The sequence below is a fragment of the Erpetoichthys calabaricus genome, chromosome 6, assembly GCF_900747795.2.
Source record: "Erpetoichthys calabaricus chromosome 6, fErpCal1.3, whole genome shotgun sequence".
NCBI classification, from domain to species: Eukaryota; Metazoa; Chordata; class Cladistia; order Polypteriformes; family Polypteridae; genus Erpetoichthys; species Erpetoichthys calabaricus.
In genome coordinates this window covers 175,402,011-175,426,663 of record NC_041399.2, presented here as the reverse complement: position 1 = coordinate 175,426,663, position 24,653 = coordinate 175,402,011, and the positions used below count along the sequence as shown (strand labels likewise).

Genomic DNA, 24,653 nt, shown 5'->3' with positions numbered 1-24,653 from the left:
CTCAGAGAGAGAGAGAGAAAGGCAGGCAATAGGGAGATTAAAGGAATGAGGGACAGAGTCAGTAGGATCGCAAGATGCCGTCGTGCAAGGGGATGGAGACAGGCAGCTGGGTAGAGAGACCTAAAAAGTACAGTAGGGTTGATGCTCGAGAGGTGAAGAGGGTCACTCCAACTGAGCATTTCTGAGGTAGCTGGAGTTGCCTGATGCTTGCTCTCGTGCAAGGCCAAGGAGTGGCAATGAAAGTTAGAGGAGCAAGGCTCGGCGTGGTGTTCTGCTGGAAGTCTGTGCGACAGCAGGGACTAGAGCCTGTGAAGAAGGTTGGCTGTACCTGTAGGAAGGACATCTCCTCTGGCAGCAGCATCCTGTGCGGGGTAAGCAGAGGAGACATTGGTTTTAGAAGAATTCACCATGGTTTGTGTTTTTACAAGAACAAGTTCCTGCCTGTGATTTTATCCTCATTTTAATGGAATGGACTATTTATTATTTGAATGTTTTAACCTCCACAGGGACACAATATTTTTATGGATTATATATTTTTTGACGATTAACTGGATGCACTGCACTTTTTGAACACTTTTTTTTGTTTTAATTTTAATGAAAGCACTTTTACACCTTTACACTAACCCCTTGCTACATGTGTGTCCTCTCATTTGCCCAGCTCATCTCAGTTCATAACTATCGATGGCTCAAGTTCAAGAAGCTCCCAGACATAACGGAGCATGAAGCCGACACAGACCATCACAGTAAACAGTCTAATGTTACTCTGCTTTCGCACTTTTTCAACCTTAAAACTTGTTTTGCCTGAAACCACAGGACCTCATTTATATGCAATTTCTGGATGCTCCCTGCATACAGCATGGTACATTCTCGGATATGATTGTGATGCTTTGCCACATCCGCAGTCATTGCTACTTTGCATAAACCTTCGTATTTAAATGCTGAAATAATTCTTCCAGTATTGGAGAAGTTATTACAGTATTCACTTTTTAATAATGCTGCTTAAAGCAGTAGTGGAACTTTTCACCTTCTCCACTTCTCTTTTTAATCACTCTATTTATCCATCCTACTAACCGAAGGTTGTAAACCGGATATGGACGCAGGGCGCTGGGCACATCGAGGTGCATGCGCACTGCTGCACTGCACAGAAAACTGGATGTCACGCGCGCGCGCCTACAATGCGCTTGCGAAAGGAGTCACAGCTCAAACCAACTGTGACAACGTGCGCGCCTATAATGCGCTTGCAAAAGGGGTCACGGCTCAAACCAAAGGTCCATGCTGTGACAACGCGTGCGGCTACAACACGCTTGCGAAAGGAGTCACGGCTCAAACCAAATGTGACAGCGCGCGCGCCTACAACACGCTTGCGAAAGGAGTCGCGGCTCAAACCAAAGAAAACACAGAGAGTAGACTATGACCTGTGAACTACACCTAAGGTAAGGCGTGCACGCCAGGTTGTACGGCCGCCCGGACGCAACCGCCCACACCACTGCATATACCCTCCATGATATGTCTTCATGCAGCGGCTTCCCACTGAGGCGCATATTCCGCTGTGGCGCTCAGCCAACAGTCAGACGCAGCAGCCTCCCACAGTCAGTAGGTGGCCCCCGAACAACACAACCTGTTTAAGCGGTCGGTGTCAGCGAAGGCAACAGACTCACGTCTCCACAAAACGAATCCGCTTTAGTACAGATATGCCTATTGGATTAAATGACATTTCCCCAGACGCACCCGCCCTCCATGATATGTCATCCACCCACATATCGGACGGAACAGAAACTGATTGCCATTCTAGGATTTCCGATTCGCTAGAGAATCGCGGGGTTTACTTGTATTTTAATAAATGATGAGAAGATATGATTAACTTGGCATTCTTGCCCTTACTGTCCCAGTTACTTTACAGCTAATGAATGCTATTGTTTCTCTTGCTTGCTTTATAGACTTGTTGCACAATTTCAGTATATTGCTCACTAGTGAGAGTGTGTGTGCAGATTCATTAACCAAAAATAAAGGCAGGTTTTATTTTTATTTTTTTTACTTTGATGATCTGTTGCATCATATTCAGCCCTTCATTCATCATTTTGGCACCAATGTAACCAGCCTCTCCTTAAAATTCACCATTTAGGGTACAATGCACCACGCCCGCATTGCCACATAGTTAGAAACAATACTGTGCACATTGAAAACCTACTGCATGTCATCACAGATTTTGTCATTTTTACTGTGCTGCCCTCGTAGCCTGCATGGACCAAAGATGCAGAACATCTGGTAGTCCGCTGTACTTTGTGAATTTGTAGTTTGATTGTCTGGAATTAAAAGCTAGTACTTCCAAGCATCTGGACTACCAATTTGTCCTACCTTGAGCTTGGAGCCCACAGCACCTATAATAACTTAAGTTGGTTTTGACCTTAAAATACTCTAATACATTTTAATGTTTAAACTGAATATTTATAGCTTTGATAACAAAATATTACATTCAATATAGCCTAAAGTAGGCTTTCAAATTGCTAAAGAATACTTAAAACAAGATCATCCGATTTGTACCTAAATAAAAGAGATGTCTGTGTAACCTACTACAGAGGCACTGTATTGAAAATGTAACCAATATTAATCGACAGATTTAAACGTTGATTAAACAACTGATTTAACTATTTTAACTGCAACAATATTTCTACATCTATGACCAACAAATAGAAACAACACTTGCTTTACATTAGTAATTACTTTTTTTGTCAGTGGGCACTGGCATGTGATCATGATCTTTTCATCCTGTCATTCTTCACTAACTTTTGGGATATGTAAGACATACTGTATTTCCACTAAATCTCAGCATTTTTGACAGGGATGGTTGCCAGAAATCTGAATATGTCAAAGGCCAAATTAAAAGCCAAAACCAGGAGATCAAACAACATGGTAACCAATGCCAAAACAGAAGAGAAAAATCGCAGTAAACACCTTAAGTACAAGTCAAAGCTAGAAAACAATAATAAAAAAATTAAAAAAAAAAAAAAAGGTGAAATGATCAAAACTTCAAAAAGTGTTTTGTTATCCACAAATTCAAACGAGGAAGTGGTCTAAAAGACAGCCTTTTAATTTGTTGTGTGGTTACCAAGAGGTCACAACATCAGAGGGTACTATATAGGACACTGTTCCAAGAATGGGAGGCACAAAAGAGTAGAGCCTGTAAGCAAAGTTCTGGGCAGGAAAAATGGCCCAAAAATTGTAAAATTAGTAAAGTAAGCTTAATTTTTAAAAAATGATTGCAGAATAAGATTCTTGGTCTAAGAATAAATTAAAAAAAAAAAAAAAAAAAACAACTGTAAGAACACCAGATTAGTGTAAATGAAAGACAGGAATTTTCTGACACACAAATTCCTAACAGTTGTCAGCTTTCAGTTATTGGCATCTACAGCACAAATTGTCCGTTTATTTTACTAACGATCACCACCACAGTTTGAACTTGAAGTTTTAACTTTTTTGAAATGGAAAATTTACAGAAGGCGCAAAGGCTGATTTATACTTCTGCATCAAACCTACACCGTAGCTGTGCCTTAGCATGTCACATCGATGCAAACCCTACGACTGATTGGCCAGTTTGGTAATTATGTATTTCCTGAAACATGTTCACATTTGTCTTATGTCGGCAAAAAGCTGGCGAATGTATGAAAAAGTGGAATAATATGTGGAAAAATATGAGGGACAAACATATATACAACTACAGAAGAAAACGTGTAGTAAGAGGAGAGGTGATCTTGGACAACAAAAACTGCTTGCATTTTAGTGGATCATTTGCTTTTCTTGCAGGGTACTAAAACTGCTAACTAATGTTCAAGAATAAGCCTATGGGGCAATGCACAAGTATAAACTGCTTTCAACAGAAAAGCCTATGCACATTGCTATGGTGAAGGCTAGGTACAGGAGTATAGATCAGAATTATAAACCTTTTGTCTTTATACTTTGAATAAGCAAGTTTACAGTGTTTTTGCAGACAGCCCAACATACTGCTTTGCACATTTACTCAGGTAGTGTGAATTTTGAGCAGGGTAGAATCCTTTCTAATAATCAACAAATATTTATGTGAAATGCATACTTACTGAAGAAAGACTAGTAAAGTTTCAGAGAGACTTTATTTGAATTTTTACCAAAGAAGTACTTCTGGCATGCACAATCACTTTTTCTTATATAAACAGTTAGGTCCATAAATATTTGGACAGAGACGACTTTTTTCTAATTTTGGTTCTGTACATTACCACAATGATTTTTAAATGAAACAACTCAGATGCAGTTGAAGTGCAGACTTTCAGCTTTAGTTCAATGGGGTAAACAAAACGATTGCATAAAAATGTAAGGCAACTAAACCATTATTTTAACATAATCCCTTCATTTCAGGGGCTCAAAAGTAATTGGACAATTGACTCAAAGGCTATTTCATGGGCAGGTGTGGGCAAGTCCGTCGTTATGTCATTATCAATTAAGCAGATTAAAGGCCTGGAGTTGATCTGAGGCGTGGTGCTTGCACGTGGAAAATTTTGCTGTGAACAGACAACATGCGGTCAAAGGTGCTCTCCATGAAGGTGAAAGAAGCCATCCTTAAGCTGCGAAAACAGAAAAAACCCATCAAAGAAATTGGTCCAATATTACGAGTGGCAAAATCTACAGTATGGTACATCCTGAGAAAGAAAGCAAGCACTGGTGAACTCAGCAATGCAAAAAGACCTGGGGCCTCATGTATAAACGGTGTGTACGCTAGAGGTGGGCGGTATGACCAAAATTCTATATCACGGTATTTTTCTAAATTCTGCCGGTTTCACGGTATTAGATGGTATTTTTTTCCCCATGCATGAGTGGATGTTAACCACATTTTCCACTGCAATTACTGCAGTAGACTGGCTAAGAATAACCTATTAGACTGTTACTAGGGGGCTCCGCCCCCTGCTCGCTTCGCTCGCCAACCCCTGGCGTTGGGGAATGACAAAGAGTGAGATGTATGAATTAGATATAGAATAGTGTGCAGGTGTGGATGATGCATATAGAAAGCAAAAAATACAGTGTTTGGCACAGAGTAATGGTTTATTGGAATATTTCTTTGTACACAACATTAGTAGTAAAGATGGTGTCCTGTCCTTGAATGAGTCTTCCTTGGCATGGAGCATTTATAACTTTAACTTTAACGTCAGATGAACGTCGAACACGTGAGAAGGCAACATAAAGTTGTCCATGTCCAAAAACGGGCTCAGAGAGGTAGATGCCAACCTTGTCCATGGTTTGTCCTTGTGATTTGTTGATGGTCATGGCAAATGCAGGTTTAATGGGGAACTGTCGGCGTTTCAATGTAAAAGGTAATTGTAGGTCAGAACTCGTAAGGTGAATTCTAGGAATGAGAGCAGTATTGTTAGCATGTGATCCTGTAAGAACTGTTGCTTGAATAACATTGTGCGTCATGGTGTTGACGACTAAACGTGTGCCATTGCATAAACCCTGTTTAGTGTTAAGGTTTCTTAATAGCATGATTATTGTTCCGTTTTTAAGGCTAAGATTGTGTTGTGGTAATCCGGCTGGGTTAATAGTGTTCAAATATTCTAAGGGGAAATTCAGATGTTTATTGTCGTCATCAGAGTCAAGTTTGTCAGAGAGAGCCGTGCTTCTCCAGGAAGTAATGAAATGACCTGGTTATTAATGTGATCAACATAAATATTTTTTGGACATAATATAGTGCGTTGTGTTAAAAGGGGCATTTGGTCTAATGAGACCACTGTTCCAAATATCTCCGTAATCTGGGTGAAGTCCATCTGTATTGGTGAGTGTACAATGTTCTAGTTGAAATAACCAATTGTTATATTCGGGATCTGGAAATCGCATGCTTTGTACCAAGTGTATCTTTAGAAAGCGAAGCCAATTGTTCGTGTAACATTTTTTGTTCCGCGGTTTTAGAAGCGCGCCGAGGTGAATTTTTTTGTTTGATGCGGGTTCGTGTTTGTGGTCCCGTTACTCGAGCCGTCTAGTTTTGTATCCGTGATCGTGAATTGATGACTTGTTTGATCTTTATCGTTAGGAATATGGATAAGTAATAAGTAGGATCGAACTCACTGTTACTATGCGGACTGTTCGTTTCTTCGTATTATCACCAATCAGGTCTCGCGCCTGTATATGTATTGTAGTTCGGTCTCGTGTTGTTTATATGACGTCGTCGCGTATTTTAAGGTGGACTGAATAATAGTTGAGCGCATGGCATGTGGAGCAATAGGTAAGCACTGTCTAAAATCTACTCCTAATAAAAGTACCTTTACTCCAAAGGGAATATTATTATTCATCAACGCAATGCCAATTGTCCGCGTATTTTAAGGTGGACTGAACAATAGCTGAGCGCATTGTAAGTGGAGTAATAGTTAAGCACTGTCTAAAATCTCCTCCTAATAAAAGTACTTTTCCCGCAAAGGGAATATTATTATTCATCAACGTTTGTAGAAGTTTATCAATGGTGTGGAGTAAGTGACTGGATGCCATTGTACATTCATCTATAATTAATAGTGTGGCAAGACGGATGTCACGTGCATTGTTACTGTGCATGGTCATAGTGGATACCGATGTTTCTGTGATTGGGACTGGTATTTGGAATAAGGAGTGACATGTGTTTTTGGAGCCGAGACATTTTTTCTTCCGCGGTTTCAGAAGCGCTTTGTAGGTGCCGACGTGATTTGTGCATATTTGCGTTCTTGATTTGTTTCAGGGTGCACTGTTCCAATGCGATGTAATATTTGTCCACATACGCGAAAGCAGTATGGGTCATTGCCTTTTGGTGACCTGATATTTACTCCGGTAGATGCAAAATCAAATGAACTATTGTAGGATGTAATGCAGATGCGCCGCCGTGTATTTTGTTGTTTCATGCGGGTTCGTGTGTTTGGTCCCATTATCCGAGCCGAATCGTTTTGAACCCGTGAGCGTGTATTCATGACTTGTTTATTCCTCAGCATGCGAAATATGGATAAGTAATAAGGAGGATCGCACTCACTGTTAATATGGAGCCTTTTCTGCAGTTGAACGGTTAATAGTGCTTTATTGTAAGGAGATCCACCTATGCTGCCTAGTGTGAAGGTGTTGAGATGACGTATGTTTAATATGGACGGTTCTTTTAGAAATGGGGCTTTGGGTGTCACTTCTTATTGATGTTAGTGTGTTTGTGGGTCTGATTCGTCGTTGTTGTGAACGTTTCGTATGCCATGTCTCGTCTCTAATGGGCCTGGCGTGGCGGTCACGGCTTCTTTTTTTTGGTGCGTTAGGAGCTTGTTAAATCCTCCTGTTTGTGTGGGTCCCGTTTCATGTGCAATGGGATTCGTGCGGCGCTGTGTGCTTTTTCGGCATCTGAGCGGGAGGGGGGGGAGGTGGGGGTTTTGGATTGGTGAGGCGCGAGCGTCTTCTTTCTTTTTGTGTGCCAGGGGCTTGTTGAATCCTCCTCTTTGTGTGTGTCCCGTCCGTTGCTTGTAGGGTGGGTGGGGTGTTTTTGGGTTCTTTTTTTTTTGTGTGCCAGGGGCTTGTTGAATCATTCCTCTTTGTGTGTGTCCCGTCCGGTGCCTGTGGGGGGTGTTGGGGGCTTGCAGGTGGGCGCGAGCGGCTTCTTTTTTTTTGTGTGCTAGTTTCGTGTGCAATGGGTTTCGTGCGGCACTGTGCGTCGCCTGCGTTTGACTCCTTTTTTCTGTGCCGACTCCTTTTTTCTGTGGTCGCGGGGCCTCATTTCTTTGACTCCTTTTTTCTGTGGTCGCGGCCGCCTCTCGCGGCGCCTCATTTCTTGGGGCGCCTGCGCAGTACGTCTTTTTTGCGGCTACGGCCAATGGCCGGATGTCCCTGCGTCCATCCGGTTTAGCATTCTCGGTTAGTAATATGGATGAGAATTGTACATCGTACAAAAAGACATTTTAATGTGCACACAAGTATTAATCCAGGTTTGCATGGCCCCATAAAGTGATAGTTTTCAAGGGGGTGGCACTAAAGAGAAGGAATCACATTGCATGACAGATGCAGTCAAAATATAGAACCTTTAATTGAACAAATTTTGCAAAAGCTTAAACTATGATTTTGACAACATATTTTCAACCATCCAAAGAGGCATTTAGACTTAGTAAAATATCCAGAGGTGTTTGTCAAAAGTTGGATTGCACTGAACATGTCTTAGAAAAGGAATAAATAGTAAATATTTTTTGTAAACCAACTACACTTTCTGTTAATGTTAACAATCTCTGTTCACTGACACGTTAAAGTGACTTTTTAAACAATTTTACCATCATTAAACTGCATAATATTTAAACTAATAAATAATAACAATAAAATAAATAATAGTATTACTGATAGTTGCACCATTACTTCAAGGCTTCAAGCCCAGGTGCATTACACAGTATTCACCAAATTAAAGTAAAATAAAACAAGTGCAATCTTGCTGATGACATCTTACCAACTGTACCATCATTTAGGCAAACTGCATTAATATGGACCTTGCTTCAAGCTAAGCTATTATACATAAATAATAAAAACTGCAACTTGCATTTATAATGCTGTTTGTGGTATAGCCCTATGGAAGAGCATTAGGGCCACTGTGAAGAAAAAAAAATATGGACACGGAAGAAAAAAACAAACTATATGTCGAGAATAAATTCGACATGTTGACTATGTCAAGATTAAAGTCAACATTTCCACTTTATTCTCAGTTTATTTTATAATTAAAGTAGAATGTTGTAAACTAAACTTCATCCTAAAATCAATGTTTAATTTACTAGATTTTCTCAAACCCGGTCACAAGTTAATGCAGTACATCAAATACTTTGTGTTAAGTGTTCACCGACCCAGTCGTTAATCACTACGCTTCTTAAACTGACTTCCTCAGCACTAAGAGCAGGCGCCTGCAGCAATCACCGCACAGAATCCATTCACTTCATGATATTCCTGCTCTCTACCAAAACCACACGATAATTACCAATCACCACACGATAAACGTCTTTGTGAAATTAAAACTAGTTATTAACTTAGCCAACGGAGTGTTCAGAACTTTAAAAATATCTTCGTTATTCATGTTTAATTATGCCATCCATTCAGAGTTGTGCCCATCTCTGACCGAGTCGATAGCACATCGCAGAATGAATACAAGCAAAACATACACTAGCAAGTACAAAAACAAGTACAACTTGGCTTGCAGTATTATCCAGTAGTATAGAAACAGTATTTACACATCTGACCTTTTAAAACTAAAGTATCTCCAGGCGACGGATGGGACTCCTTTTTTTCGGCAAAAGTTCTTCTGTTCATCACATGTTCAACTTTACTTTTAGTTCAGTTTTGGAATGCTCTCTGTCCATTTTCACCGCACGGCATACCTATGCTACCGCCCACTATTTGGTGGTGTAGCAGTGAAAAAGAGCCCTAGTGCAACAAATCTGTGTTTAGCGGTATAGCAGTGAAAAAGGTCCCCACTTGAACAGTTTCCCGCTGCACCACGTTCCGAACGTCGTTTAGGCAATTTAAACCGGTGTTGCGGTACAAGAAAAATCCATATCATAAAAAAAATAAAAAACGGTTTTCGGTATGAACCGGTATACCGCCCAGCACTAGCGTACGCACAGAAATGTTGAGTACGAATGTTTCCACGCTCAAATCGTGATGTATAAAACCTAAACTTGGCGTAAAGCCATGCACATTTCCACGGTAACTCATACCTTGACGTACACAATTTCTCCGCTCGGTTTTGCAGACTGGTGGCACCCAGCGTCAAAGCAGTGCTACTGTTCCTGTGTGGTCACCCTTTCTTTCTTAGACCCACATTCCTGACGCGGCTTTATAAATACACTGAAACTAACTGCATATTGTTTATTAGTGTAATGCATCTGATTGTAATTATCCTGCAGCAATATAATGGGCTAGGGAATAGCCATAGTATTCCAAATACCATAACTGTTTTAGCACTGTTACTCTCACTGCATCTGCTTCTTCTTTCAGCTGCTCCCGTTAGGTGTTGCCACAGCAGATCATCTTTTTCCATATTACTCTCACTGCACCACTTGGAGTATTTATATCACTGTATCTGAGTGGGGGAATCACAGCAGCAGCTAATTGGAAAGAGAATTATCGATATACAGCATGAAGCAGATGCTGCCTGAGCCACGGCAAAACGTTTCAGAGACTTTCCTGTACGGACTTCGCGGTTTAGAAAAAGTTTTATCCCAAGAACTATAAACGCACTCAATCAGTCCATCAAGTGCTCCTTGTAGAACTGTTTGTAATTATAAGTACAATTACCTCACTGTAAACTTGCACTAGTTATAATATTGCATAACCTGTGCTACTTTATGAAGCACGTATTTACATATGATGAGATATCATTTTTAAGATGAAATGCAGCAAAATATGTTGATTATATTATACAGATAAAACTTTAACTTCATTTAAATAATCTGTATTGTTAATAATTAAACATGTGAGGACACGGTGCCGCAGTGCTAGCTAGTTCACGGATAGCTCCTGCCTCGCGCTGTATTCATACTGGTGCTGACGGGACACTGGAAGGATAGACAGATAGAATAATTAAACATGTACTACGAAGATATTCCAATGTTCCTTGAAAGTTTTGAAGAATCGGCATTCTAAGCTTACAAATGGCTTCACGTCTATTACAGAGCTGATTGTGTGCCGATTGGGTATTTGGAGAAAGAAAAGTAAGGGCAGGAATTGGAGGTTAGTACGTCTGAAAGAGACAGTACTGCTGCAATAAATTATTTCATCGAAGGAAGCGCATGGCACAGCAAGCCTCTTGCGTGAGACATGAACAAACACTGCACCACAGTGTTCCCATGTTTAATAACATGCTTTCATTCCTATCATCATGAAAAAGATATCACGTATACAGTAATCCCTCCTCCATCGCGGGGGTTGCGTTCCAGAGCCACCCGAGAAATAAGAAAATCCGCGAAGTAGAAACCATATGTTTATATGGTTATTTTTATATTGTCATGCTTGGGTCACAGATTTGCGCAGAAACACAGGAGGTTGTAGAGAGACAGGAACATTATTCAATCACTGCAAACAAACATTTGTCTCTTTTTCAAAAGTTTAAACTGTGCTCCATGACAAGACAGAGATGACAGTTCCGTCTCACAATTAAAAGAATGCAAACTATATCTTCCTCTTCAAAGGAGTGCGCGTCAGGAGCAGATCATGTCAGAGAGATAGAGAAAAGCAAACAAATCAATAGGGCTGTTTGGCTTTTAAGTATGCGAAGCACCGCGGCACAAAGCTGTTGAAGGCGGCAGCTCACACCCAGCTAAATGCAGTCAAATTGATTGGGTGGCGTTTCATGATACAGATGGACAATGACCCAAAACATACAGCCAAAGCAACCCAGGAGTTTATTAAAGCAAAGAAGTGGAAAATTCTTGAATGGCCAAGTCAGTCACCTGATCTTAACCCAATTGAGCATGCATTTCACTTGTTGAAGACTAAACTTTGAACAGAAAGGCCCAAAAACAAACAGCCATTGAAAGCTGCTGCAGTAAAGGCCTTGCAGAGCATTAAAAAGGAGGAAACCCAGCATCTGGTGATGTCCATGAGTTCAAGACTTCAGACTGTCATTGCCAGCAAAGCGTTTTCAACCAAGTATTAGAAATGAACATATTTCCAGTTATTTAATTTGTGCAATTACTTTTGAGCCCCTGAAATGAAGGGATTGTGTTAAAAAAATGATTTAGTTGCCTCACATTTTATGCAATCGTTTTGTTCACCCCACTGAATTAAAGCTGAAAGTCTGCACTTCAACTGCATCTGAGTTGTTTCATTTAAAATTCATTGTGGTAATGTACAGAACCAAAATTAGAAAAAAGTTGTCTCTGTCCAAATATTTATGGACCTAACTGTACAAACTCATTGTATAAAGCATATAACCTGGGCAAAAATAACTGCATTTCAGTGGGTTATATTGGAGAAGGGATAAACAGGAGAGTAACACAATGGCAAACTCTGCAGTGAAATCTAATAAACTGCTCAAATAAATTAAGGCAACACTTAATCATAACAGTCAAACATCAAGTCAATTAAGCTTCAGAGATAAATACTACCAATTAGGAAGCATTAAGCGATTGTGAACCAACTTCACCTGCTTTGGTGCAAATGAAAATGACAACAGGTGGACTAGAGAGGTAACAGCAAGACAACCCCCAAAAAGGGATGTCTTACAGGTGGTGGCCATAAACTATTACTCTTTCTTTATCTTACCCAATTTTCTAGTTGTGTGTTTTGATAGTGTTTTTGTCACTACTGGTAGCATAAGGCAATACCTGCAGCAGATTAAGGCTGCACAGGTAGTCCTGCTCCTCCAGGACAGCATATCCATAATGTGCCATCGCAAGGTTTGCTATGTCGACCAAAACGGTCTCAAGAGTAAGGAGGAGATACCAGGAGACAGTCCATTAATACAAGGAGAGCTGGACAGGGCCATAGAAGGGAATCAACATTTCAGAAACAGACTTTGTAAGGGTGGAACAAGGGCCCGACGTTCTCTAGTGGGACCTGTGCTCACAGCCCAACACCATGCAGCTTGATTGGCAGCAGCCGGAGAATACCACAATTGGCAGCTCTAATACTGGCACCCCATTCTCTTCACAAATAAAAGCAGGTTCACAGTGAGCACATGACAGATGTGAAAGAATCTGGAGATGCCATGGTAAACGTTATGCAGCCTGCAACATCATCCAGCATGCTCAGTTCGTGGTGGGTCATTGATGCTCTTGGGAACCATATCCTCGAAGGGGCACACTCCTGCCATTTTCAGGAATGCATACAGGCACATTGGGGCCACATACACTACTGAATCACGTGATTTGTTGTGATGAAATCCATGCAAGTTGAATCAGCCTGTGATTTCAATTTCTGTTTTTGCTTTTCGGTGTGATGTTGAATCCACCCCTGAATAAGTTGGAGATTTTGGTTTCCATTGACTGTTGTTGCATAATTTTGTTCTCAATTACTCAGTAAAGATTTTCCACTCAAGTATTTTGTTCATCGAGATACAATGTGTGATTGATGTGTTCCCTTAATTTCTTTTTTTTTTTTTTTTTTAAACAGTATATATGAGCAAAAATTATTCAAAGTTTTCCTGGTAGTTGCATTTATCAAGTACTTGTCCAGTATTTCAAGTGGAGCTGCATTCGTGACGTTCAGACTTGCTAAGGAAATGCTACACGGTAATTGTTCATGCAAATAAAGACAGAACCAGTATAGTATTCACTGAATTGAAAGAACAAACTACTGCTGATAAACTTACTTTTTTTGGTTTCATAAAATGAATGAGTATATAATTTCTCTGAATTTTTTATAAGTGGATGCTGGACTAGTATGGCTCAGTATACCAACAAAAAAAATTTAAAATGGTGCTACACCAGCATTATGCCAAATTCAGCAATCTTAGCACATGAAAATTTGATTGAAATTGCTTTATGCAGCCTTATTGATTGGATGTGTTGATTCTTTATAAGATGTCCTGTGTGAAAAGCAGAAAACGTAATCACTCTAGCTGTGCTGTGTTACATAAATTCTCTTGAAGCGAAATATGACAAAACTTTGTTTATAAGGCAAATGAAAAAGTTGAACCTGTAAATAATACAGCATCTATTTGCAAACAGTTTTACAAGGCTTGTCTTGCCAAAGAAGCCAACATATTTCATCTTCATCCATGCATTTACCTTTTGCTAACCCTGATGTCTTCCAAGTGTTTGGGTCTTGGTAAGTGTGAAACTGTATTTATAGAAAAAAAGTTAAGACTGATGTATTTCTATGAGTTAACAAAGTACATCATTCTATCATGCCTGAATGGGTCAACTGTACCTTAAACAATCCTGTATTTTAATGGCCACTATGTGGTGAATGTGCACAAATGCAACTCTCTGTGGCGACTATCAATGAACTGCATGCATAACTTGTGTGTGGAGTTTGCATCCTTTAGTCTGATTTTATGTGTGGGTGTCTGCATACTTTTCCTGCATCTGAATGAGTTATCCTCACAAAATAAAAGACACTCACGTTAGGGTGAAGGAAAATTCTAAATTAGTCCAGTGTGTGTGGTTGAATATGCAGTAGGAGTAGTCCCTGCAACGGACTGGCACTTCATTCAGGATTAGTTTTTACCACTACACCTAATGCCTGGGATACATTCTAGCCCCACATGACTATGAAGTGGATTAAGAGGGTCCCATGTTGCATTAGCTAAAATTCTATATTGTAGTGTAACTTCTTTAATGAAATTCCTGTGTCCTAGATAACAAAAGCTGTAGTGTAATGAAAAAGTATTTGCACCACCAAAATTCTTTAAATACTTTAATATTGAATGTTATCAGATCATCAACTGAAATTTACTATTAGCACAAACGTTAAACAAAATACTTATCAAAAGTTATGAAACCAATCTAAGTTTTATTACTAGGAATTAATTAAATGGTGACAGCATCAAAGTATATAGTCAGAAATTTTTATTACTAGGAATTAATTAAATGGTGACAGCATCAAAGTATATAGTCAGAAATTGTGCAACACATTCTACTGTCCAATGTTTCCATTTTTCCTAGACAAGGAATTTTGTGATTTCTGCTTATTTTAATATTTCACTCAATATGGTTTGTTAACTTAGTAATCTTCTGATAAAAGCAAATACTCAATTTAGATATCTAAGTTCCTTTTAATAAGGATGTGTACTAAATAATGGTAAAGGAAATACTTAAATTTCTACAACATAATATTTAGTACATTCACATAGTTTATAAAAGGGAGAAGGGTCAGAACATTACATCTTGTGAACCCTAGGAGTAAAAAGCAGCATAGTTATTAATCATAATTTTCCTTTCCCCAGCTATTAAAAATAAAATGAAAAATTATTTTCAGTTTATGTGAATTACAAGTGAAAAATGGTACAGAAGAATTTCTGCTGCAGGTTTGCAAGGGTGAGTGGCAATAAGAAACCCATTCCTTAAAGGATAAATCAGGACCTTGAAATACCAGCTGTATGTTAATTGTAGTTTTCTTGCCATTATCACTGGAATATTGTCCACATGGTACTTCAGAAGGTGTAATAACAGTCTGTTCCAGCTCTGCTTCAAGACGGAAAGAGGGTTTTTAAGTAATCAACATAAGTTCGGACACCTGTACAAATTGTTTGCGTCAACATGCAAGGCATTATTTACTTTAATTGCTACAGAACATCTGTAGACTTGAACCTATAAGTTGTTCCTGAACAAGGCCCAATTGTAATATTCTGATATTTCCTTTTTTAAATTTTTGCTAACCTAAACTTTAAATTTAAACCTCTGACAGTTTACTGCTTACCTTTTCATTCCATTTCAACTAATTAAATTTGAAGATAAACTAAAAAAACTGAGGTGTTCTAAAACTTTTGACTGGTAGGGCAGGTCTTCTTTTTTGCTGTACAAAGATGTTCAATGCTAACATGATCTACTTCATGACATACAAGCTCTTCAGCTCCAGAACGAAGACAAACATACTCTTCTAACACGGCATGATTCCAAAAACAATGTTAGGCTGTTTAGGAGGTAATCCACGACACTAACACTGCCATGCTTTATAGCAGAGATGTTTCCATTTCTACTGTATACAGACATTTTCAGACACAATGGAGCATTTTAGCTCCAAAAGGTTTAATTTCTGACTCATCTATTAATCAAATATTGCTCCAGAATACAGTACTGTAAAAAAGTATTTACCCCCTTCTTGATTTCTTATTTTTTGCATGTTTGTCACACTTAAATGTTTCAGATCATCAAAAAATTTAAACATTAGACAAAGATAATCCAAGTAAACACAAAATGTAGTTTTTAAGTTATGATTTTATGAAGTAACTGTGGTTAATCACATTTTCTGGAAAGCGGAGTTCAATTTCACTAGCCACGCCCAGGCCTAATTACTGTAAGACCTTAAATAGAGCCTGTCAGACAAAGTGAAGTAGGTCAAAATAGGAAGACATAATGTCGCAATTTAAACAAATTCAGGAAAAGATGAGAAACAAAGTAATTGACATCTATCAGTCTGGACAAGGTAACAAAGCCATTTCTAAAGCTTTGGGAATCCAGCGAACCACGGTGAGAGCCATTATCCACAAATGGAGAAAATAAACAGTGGTGAACCTTCCCAGGAGTGGCCAGCCTTCAGAAATTAGCCCAAGAGCACAGCGATGACTCATCCAAGAGGTCATAAAAGAACCCAGAACAACATCTAAAGAACTGCAAGCCTCACTTGCCGCAGTTAAGGTTAGTGTTCATGACTCAACCATAAGGAAAAGACTGGGCAAAAATGGCATGCATGGCAGAGTTCCAAGGCGAAAACCACTGCTGACCAAAAAGAACATAAAAGCTTGTCTCATTTTTGCCAGAAAACACTTTGATAATCCCCAAGACTTTTGGGAAAATATTCTGTGGACTGACAAAACAAAAGTTGAACTTTTTGGAAGGTGTGTGTCCTATTACATCTGGCGTAAAAGTAACACAATATTTTAGAAAAAGATCATCATACCAACGGTCAAACATGGTGGTGGTAGTGTTATGGTCTGGGGCTGCTTTAGGACCTGGACGACTTGCTGTGATTGATGGAACCATGAATTCTACTCTCTACCAAAAATCCTGAAGGAGAATGTTGGGCCATCAGTTAGGGGTGAAGCACACTTGGGTTCTGCAGCAGGACCATGATCCAAAACACACCAGCAAGTCCACCTCTGAATGGCTTAAAAAAAAAAAAAAAACAAAACGAAGGTTTTTGGGGTGGCCTAGTCAAAGTCCGGACTTGAATCCAATTGAGATGCTGTGGCATGGCCTTAAAAAAAGCAGTTCATGCTCGGAAACCCTCTAATGTGGCTGAATTAAAACAATCCTGCAAAGAAGAGTGGGACAAAATTCCTCCACAGTGATGTGAAAGACTCATTGCCAGTTATCGTGAACGTTTGATTGCAGTTGCTGCTGCTAAGGGTGGCACAACCAGTTATTAGGTTTAGGGGGCAATTTCTTTTTCACATAGGGTCATATAAGTTTGGATATTTTTTTTTCCTTAAGCAAAATCATCACTTAAAAACTGCATTTTGTGTTTACTCGGGTTATCTTTGTCTAATATTTAAATTTGTTTGATGATCTGAAGCATTTAAGTGTGACAAACATGCAAAAAAATAAATAAATCAGGAAGGGGGCAAATACTTTTTCACATACATTAAGGTACATTAAGGAAGAGAACTCACAATTAACAGTATTAGACCAAAATTCCACTAGAACAATGTGAGAGACTGATCAGCACTTACAGGTAGAGACTAAATAAAAACATTTTTTCCTATTTTTCGCCAAAAGGTGGTCCAGAAATTAAGACAATCTAAACTACAACTATCAATGCCAAAAGTGAAGCACATTCACAATTCAGTCTTGCAAGTCAAGCAGGATTAAAACCACTCAGACTTTGCCATTGATATAGAAGAAAAACGAGTATTTAAAGTAAACACAAAGTTATTTGCATTACAACAAATTAACACGTTCTTACTCAACTTTCCACACTAGTCTAATAACTATTCTTATTTTTCCCCATTCTGGCATACATCATATTTGACTCAATTTTGAAGTCAATTAACAATTGCTTAAAATGTAAAAGTATGGTGGTATAAAAGCACCTTAGTTCTAAATACTTAATGTAAATGTAATGCAAAAATAAACTTTACAGAAGATTAGATTCTATTCATAAGTGGGTTTCATAAACATAACTATTACTGCCTCACACATCCAGCACCCTAAGTTTTAATTTTACACTTGGAATCACCAGTTTCAGAATGTACAACAACTAAGTGTAGTGTCTGTCTGTATGATTATCAGACTGAGATCTTCACTGGAATGGTGCCTAATCCAGAGGTAGAACCTATCTTGTTACCATTGCTGTCAGGATAGGTACAGGCTCCCCGTGACCATGAACTAAAATAAGCAGGCTGAAAGTACATTATACTTACCCCATATAATTTATACAAGTGGCCAAGGAAATATAATATTTTGTCATGGAGAAAGAACAAAAATTAAAGACAAAATTCTTGATCACTGAATGATGAGAAAGACAAAAACTTCAAATCAAATGCACAGTTTTATGGGAATGTGCCTTTCTGGTTTATCTTTTACTCTAAGTTTTCCACAAGTAAGTATTAAAAGTATTTTAGCAAAAAAATGCATGTATTTTCACGTTTTGAAAATGCAAATGGATAAAAGACACGTGGATTATACGACACAAGTCACATACGTTTTTTTTCTTTTTTCAATTGATGTTCTTAACAACATTTGCTGCTCAACAGTGCTTGTCCCCACTAGTTCCCATTCATTTAGAACCTTTGTTATATGAGATTAAATTTATATTCTGAGCCATTACTACAAACTACAAGGGGTAAAATAAGGTACAAAAATATATTTCTGGATGGAGCAGTACATTAACATAGGGGTTATTTGATGGATTTTCCTGTACTAAAATGATTTCATCCCAGCACCATTTTTACAGTGTCTGCTGGAACTTGGGCCATTACAACTGTAAAAACAAGCCAAACCCTCTGCTGCATTACATTTTACATTGCCAGGACTGTGAAACAGTGAACACATATTGTTTACCTCAAAAGCATACAACAATAACAGTCATTGTCAATTTTAAATTTAGATTAAAAAGAAGACATGAACAGTTATTTCTGAATTTGCATTAAGGAAACACACATGATTTCTTATGATAAAACTATGATACATACTTTCATGGATTTACTTACATACTGTATGTATTTATTGAACCAATGTTTCTATAGTATCAGCTGTTAAGGAATGTCCCACACAGCAATGTCAGCACAACTAACCTACCACACAATGCTGAGCATTACCTTCAGTATTATAGGATCACTAAGGACGCAGTGCGGGACTGCAAGTGGCTGACACAGCTTTGGGTCAAAGAAATACTAACTCTGTGCTACTTCTGATGTAACATTACATGTAAAGGGGAAAAAAATCTATCATTTAAAAGGATCAGTTTTACTTTGAGCTAACAAAATCTCCATTGCAGAAAGCTAAATAAAATAAATATGGCATTTGCCAGATTAGGAAATTGAAGGACAGCTGAGATGGTTAACTTTGCTTTAATGTATATACTCCTGTTATGAATTTTTTATTACAAAAAACTAAATGCAGCTTAAGAAACGGCAAACAACTTACCAGGTGGGAACATTGAAGAAAAATCACTAGTAAGCCAGCTACCACACCTCAATGAGAATATCTCGTTAGGGACATTGAAAAGGTGGCTATAATTATAGGCTTCCAGATTTATTTAAAGAATCGGGGCAATCAAGTGGTTAACTGGGTGTGTGTAGTCTTGTTGGGGACTTCTGCACATTATGCAACACTTTGCAGTGCAATCGATAAGTGTTAAGAGACGGCAAAGCAAGGTTGTCTTGTTATCCATACTTTAAAATACATTTTTGTAACATAGAAATACTATATTGCAGTGAAAAACATTGCTAAATTCCGATAACGTACATTAAGTGGAACATAAAAGGAAAACAAACAATGCACGACTTTGAAAATAAAAATCATTACGTTAAATGACAGCAATTGTATGTATTACAATTATAAAAATATGTAGGAAAGAAGTTCATCATCTGTCTCTCTCTGAACGGAGTTTCAGGCAGCGACACGGATTCCCTAAATCGCAGCAGAGAGAGAGGACCGTCGCTGGGAAGGCTGGTACCCTCTTCATTTTCTTTGGCCGAGTCCAACATTCCTTGGAGTAGATATCCTGGTTGGAAGTTACAGAGTGAACACCCAGTGATGCGTTCAGTCGACCGCACCGCTCTCTGCAGAGCCCTGCGGTCCTGCTGCGTGCCGTTTCCAGGCCAGACATTTCCTGTCAAGATACTTTCGATGGTCGATATGTGAACTTCTTCAATACAGGCCTACATTCTAGAAGTTTTTGGAAGTACTGTACTAAGAGAGAACAGTCTGAAAAAAAAAATTCTGTTGAGCTAGATGCGATTACCTCTACGAAATCACAAGGTGCAATATGTCAGACGTACTTGAGACATCGTCATAATTATTGCAGGTGTGCGTATGTTGTTACGAATAACAAAAACGCGAATTTTCTCTGTGTTCAGGAAAATGAGAACATTTGACTAGGTGAATCAGTACTGCAGATGTATCACACGATCTATAAATTAAACATCACTGTCACAAAAAATACAGGCGGAACAGCAGCAGATGCAGAATGTGTTGAAAATAATGTTGCATCCATTAAAACTGAAATATTAATTGACCGTGATGCTTGGCATTAAACTATACAGTGGTCCGTTTACCAAAAAGCAGATGGATTAACTCATTTACTGCCAAGTTGAATGTTGGAGTGAACAGTTAGCGACAACACGCTGATAAGAACACTATGCAAAATACAATATACAGGTGAAACGCAGTTATCAAATCCACTGAAAGAAAAAAAAAGTGATTTTCAGCAGTACTTAAGATCAACGTTCAGCTCAGCATCCCATGAAAGATGGCGACTTCCATGATTATGTGCACCCCTCCCCCTCTATCATATCCCGCGTACCCCCAACACCGGCCACACATTACTTCTATGTGGTTTTTAAATACAAAAATAATAATAAAAACAACCTACAGATCTCAGTTTTTCTATGTAATTAACAGCTACAATATTTTATAGGCCACCCCGCCCCCTTCTTCCATCTCCTCCGTAGTTCCTCTTCCGCTTGCCCCTTCTACGTCAAAATGACAAACGTTAAATAATAAGAAATAAGAAGCAAAGTGGAGTCATCGAGACGCAGCGGTACTTTTAAAGGCAGTAAATGTATGCGGCGTTTAAGCCCCGGGACGCTGAACATCGCGTCTGAAAGATTCGATCATACTTTGCTTGTTGCATGGTGAAGCAACTTGGGGGAGACCGAGAGCGGCCTTATGCTGGGTAGCAGAAGGGCGTGCTTACCTGTCGACGGCGGGCCACTGCGCTTCGTGATGCTTCGCTTTCCAAATGAAAAGAACAAGTTCGGCAAACAGTCGGTTTCCAAAAAGTAGAATTAAACGAAGATTAAAGCCGGGGGTCGTCACAGTTAACCTATGGCACACCTGTAATAGTTTGGCATTCAAATAAAAACACCTCCAGGCACAAAAAACGCCGAAAGACGAAAGCTTCGACTGGGCTTCTTGCCTTCTTCCTTAGGGACCGATATAGTCGTTCCTGTTTTCTGTCCTCTTGCGTTCTAAAAAAGATGGTGGTTGAGAAGCATAGAGAGGTATTAATTAAATATCAACCTCTTTTCTGCTGTTTCCCTCTTTCTGGTGGTGGTCCAAAATGTGACCAGTGTAGGTCTAATAAAATCCACAGTGAAAGAAGAATACAAAATGACACAAATCTCTCTCCCCATTCGGAGAGGGGTGAGCAGCACCAGGGTACCTTCACATCCACAACTCCAGCACCAGGAAGTCCCGCCTCCTCCTCGCCTAACTGACTTGCTAATTGGTGTGAGCGTAGCACGTGACTGTATACGACACAGACTTGTCATTATAGGAGAATTCGCTCACTACGCACAAGAGCGGGTGATATTTTTATCTGTTAGTGTATGTTTAAATGAATTCAGCTGTTTGAGACATCGACGTTATACACACGTGAAGTCTGGCACTTGTATGAGTAAGCCTGGCAGAAAGGGAAACAACCATTTTGGACGCGATATTTAATCTTCCCGTTTGTTTTCTGATTTTTTTGTAAACGGGAAAATGAAAAGGGTGCACGTTAGCATAAACGGACAGCTAGTGAAACATTTAAAACTGATACTGGGGTTTGTTTTCTGATTCATCAGCCTTGAAAATTAACACAAGTAAATGTGACACTTTAACTGTCTTCAACACAAATATAGCTGAAATTTGTGGAACAACTAGGATTCAGTTACTTAAGCAATGAAGTATGCAGATCCACAGATGATAGGTTATCTATTCATGCCGTAAACGAGATGGACAGAAACTTGGTTATTTTTTTTTTTTTTGCAAACACACTAAAACTGGTTCAAATGATAATAAAATCCCCTATACCCTACTTAAACTCTCAGGAGATGAACACTTTTCACAATTATATAAACACAAGTCAATTTGTGAAAGAGACCCGTTCAGTCTTCAACTATGGAACTATGACCATAGAGGAAGGGTTTATATATTATATTTCATAATCTTTAAATTGTTAAAAGGATTAAAGACAATATTTAATATATACCTGACAAGTGTTTCTGTGTGATCAAATAGTTTTTAGAATAAGGAAGAAAATTTAACAAATATTCAAACCATTTAGAAGTGTAAAAAAATCAAAAATGATAATAAGGTTCTAAACATGCAAAAATTGGCCTTATTGGCCTGTTCTTTTTTCTGATGTTATACACCAGCATCAGCAGTATGGTAGGACCTTCCATGTACCCGCTTAGGCCACATGAATTAGTTTTTTAGCTGTAATGCTAATGACTGATAACTGTGTGGTGGGCAATAGATGAGTGTAAATAATGATTAATTGTGGCACACATCCAGAAACCAAAGCCAGACATGACTAGGCTAGAGTCATTAAACCAGGCCAATGCAGTCTCAACCACTGCCGCATTTTCCCAGCAAAACACTTCAACTATAAGAGTTGTCAGTTTGACAAGTGACACCAATAGGAAGCAGCAAAAACAGGCAGACCTAGAGTATCTGAAGAGGAAAAGCCCACTGCAAGGGGAAAGGATTGGGTGTGTATTATACCAGACCAAATGGACAACCCACTTGAAATTCATTAATACATTTTACCCAACTAATCAGTTAATTTGTAAGTATAATATTAATATATCCCCAAAGTGTAGTTGCTGTACAGAAGATTAATCTCTCCTTCACACACTTTTTTATTTCTGCACCTATTCTAATAGTTTTGTACTACTTTCTAGAATGGCCAAACAATCTCCCCCAGTCTGTTAAAATATAGTTGTTTTCTTTGTTTATAATGCTGAATATTAAGTGAAAGAAAATATAGTACATGTGCTTTAATTACTTAGTACTATATACAAAAGTCTAAATTTCAGAATATTAGACATTCTACTGCAATTTTCTGCATGGACATTAAAATCTTAGAAATAGCAAAAAACTAGTGAAAATATAAAGGCATTAAAAATGAAAATGATTCTCAGTTCTTTTCACAACAGTTGTAATGGTAAATTCTCTGAATCCTTCTACTTAATGGTTTAGATGTTATCACTCTTGTATGTAAATTATTCTTTATTTTTAATGTTTGTATACTATGTAACCATTTTAATTGTATTACTAATTTAATATTGATGCAATGAAAAAGTATGGAAAAAAATGTAAACTGTTCTAAATGATAAAACTGTTCAGATTATTTGTGGAACTTATACACATCAATGTCTGCATAAACTGGTGTATTAGATACGCTATACTCTCGCCTGTGTTTTGGGTTCTGCCAGGTTATTTTTTAATTTAGTGTTTGGTTTTTTTCTTGCATTACTTGTACAAATGTACAAATACTATTTTTTATATTCACAATAACGTTAGGACAATTAGTAAATAAAGAAGAAATTAAATAATTCTTTATTATGTATTTCAAACAGCTCTTCAGATACTTAATTCAAATGCAACAAGAAAGGAAAATGTTACAAAATAAAATAAAATTATTAAGGCACACCTAAGCAAAAGCACAAAACAAAACCTTGTGATTTGTAAATAACTATTACACAGTCAACCTCAGGTGTTGGTGAGCCCTTTACAAGTTGATCCATTCACATGGATCAATGGACCTTTCTGTCACATAAGTTAGTATCAGACCTCAGTATGCTCAATGAAAAATGGTAAACAGCATGTTTTAGAAAGGTCTTGTGTGGTTTGTGTATTCTTTTGCCATCAAGTGACTGCACTTTCTTATCTTAGTTCACTTGTTGTTGTTGTTCTTCTTCTTCTAAAGCTTTTCCCACTTTCACATGGGGTTTCTATATTGGACCAGCCTCCTTCACTCTCATGTGTTGTACACTTCCTTGCTTGACACCCCTTCCTCCCTTAGATCTCTACTTTCTCTTTGGTCGTTCACATCTCATCCATCCTGACTCCTCCATATCCATGATTCTTCTCCTCTGTCCCAAAACATCCATATTCATGATAGTTCTCCTCACATTGTTTGCCTCTCTTCCCATGACATGTCTATACCATTTTAACCTTCATTGCTATATTTTCTTTGAGAGTTAACCATTTTTAACTGTAATTCTGAATCTGTCATTCCTGATCTTAGTGAGCTTTGTTACTCCACACATCAGTCCCCATTTCTGTAGCATCCAGTTTCCTTTTATGCACCTTTTAACTGTGTAGGTGTCTGTCCTATACAACAATGCTGGTCTGACCACTGTTTTGTACATTTAACCCTTCACTATTGCACTAATCCTTCGGTCACATAGCACTCCTGATAACTTTTTTTTCAGTTTTTCCAACCTGATTGGACTCTATGGTTCATTTGTAGATCTCAGTCTCCATTCTCTGTTATTGTTTATCTGAAATATTTGAACTTACCCAGCCTTTTTAAGTATTCCTCCCTGGAGGTTAACTTCTCCATCTTGTTCT

The 24,653-nt window shown here is 38.5% G+C and overlaps 1 protein-coding gene across 2 annotated transcripts in view; it reads right to left on the bottom strand.

Annotated features, from left to right (window-relative positions):
- The window catches only part of larp4b (La ribonucleoprotein 4B), a 146,257-nt gene extending 124,737 nt beyond the window's left edge, over positions 1–21,520 (bottom strand). For both annotated transcript variants that reach the window (XM_051929038.1, XM_028804127.2), the window contains exon 1: positions 21,007–21,520. The gene's annotated coding sequence lies outside the window, so the exon portion shown is untranslated. The remainder of the gene's footprint in view (positions 1–21,006) is intronic.
- Positions 21,521–24,653: the final 3,133 nt, after the last annotated feature.